This window comes from Brassica oleracea, chromosome C3 (genome assembly GCF_000695525.1).
Source record: "Brassica oleracea var. oleracea cultivar TO1000 chromosome C3, BOL, whole genome shotgun sequence".
Taxonomy (NCBI): Eukaryota; Viridiplantae; Streptophyta; class Magnoliopsida; order Brassicales; family Brassicaceae; genus Brassica; species Brassica oleracea.
In genome coordinates this window covers 48,705,249-48,706,995 of record NC_027750.1, presented here as the reverse complement: position 1 = coordinate 48,706,995, position 1,747 = coordinate 48,705,249, and positions in this window count along the sequence as shown.

The window sequence follows — 1,747 nt, the reverse complement described above, 5'->3', positions numbered from 1 at the left end:
CCGACGATTTTTTCCCTCAGTATCCTTGCTGTTTTCTTGTAGTGTTACATACATTATGGAATCAAATAAGAACCACAAAAACGAAAAAGAAATCAAAAGCTAACATCGAAGAGGGTTATTCATATCATTGCGAAGTATACTAGCATGAATAAGTCCAAAAGAGTGTACTTATATAGAAGATTCACTTTGTTGCATTTTAAGGCTTGTTTTCCACCATGGAAATAATTTTGCTAACGATGATCCTTGGTTGAAGAGTTGTAAATTGTTAAAGGCTCCGGTTCGTACACACCAAGATTCATATACCCATCCTTTCCAACATTGGAGGAGAGTAAGAGACAGATTTGCATTTGCAGAAGTCGATGGTAACCACAATCAGAGACGGCCTTAAGGCCAAGCAAAGCAAGCATCCGCTTGCAGCTTCAAATTTTGCAGGTTAATATATAGCCTTTAAAAACAGCCAATATTTTAGAAAAATATAAAAAATCAGCCACTTTTTCTCTTTTCAACTGCGGCATTAAGTGAATACGTGAATCTCAGGACCAGCTCTGACCACAATAGAATCCTATCATAGTGCCACGAGTTAGGAAGAGAAAAGAATAGTATAACGCGATCTACTTTTTTTTCATATATCAGCAGTAGAAAAACTAGTGTTAGGGGCATGACTGGTTCAGACAACCTTATGTAAACCATAGTCCAAATAAATTTTGAAGCAAAAGATCTTTGGGGATCATTGCACCATCTCTAACTCCATTCTATTTTCCATTTTAAAATAGAATTAAGAGTAAAAATATTGCGATGATATTATATTTTTCATTAGATAATAGAGTAGAAAATAAGTTTACTCTATAAATGGAGTTTTCTATTTATTTTATTCACCATTCTATTTACTACTATAAAATATAGTACCATTAGAATAGAATCTAATTTTATTAAACGTTGTTTTATTAAAAAAAAAAAAGAATGAACCATTGGAAATGGTTTTAGTCGACCATGAAAAAAGTGCTATCGGATAGAAGTGTGAATCACGCGTATCACGCGTCAGTAGTTTTGTCGAAGTTTGTTTGATTAAGTCCTATTTTGTAAGAAATTGAGCTAGTCTTATCTTAAGTTTGTTGCTTGAGTTTTCTAAAGTATAAGTTACTATTTAGTTTATACAATCACTCTATTTAAAAAGTTAGTTGTAATAGAGTTTAATTAGAGATAACCTTTCAGAATTGGAGATAACCTTTCAGAATTGGTTCTTGCTGTCACAAATCCATTTACAACAGACCATGCGGGGCATCAGATGAGAGTCATGAGACAGATGGATAGATAGAGATGTAAGTATCGGTTAAAACAAATTTATCAGACTGGCGTGAGGCAGTTTCAAAGTTTTTTTTGTTTTTTTTTTGTTTTTTTTTTGTAAGTACCGTTTATAAAATGGGCTTCGTGCAAATATGAGTCAAAACTTGTCAAACACAAAACTAACCCATGTTTTTTTTTGGAATTTTGACTTGCCTCTTTCACCCCCAAAATTCAGATTATTCACGAAAATACGATCACTTTTTTTTTTGAAAATGCTTATTTTATTCTATCACCCTCATCTTCTTCAGGTATTCACAATATTATCATTGTCATCAATACACCAACCACCATGAACAACCAATTTGAATCTCTTAATGCACCTAAAAATAGATTTACAATCTTTCTTTCTCAATTCTTATGAACCAAAAACAACATCTCTTTACTTTCTCTCCATATTCATCCA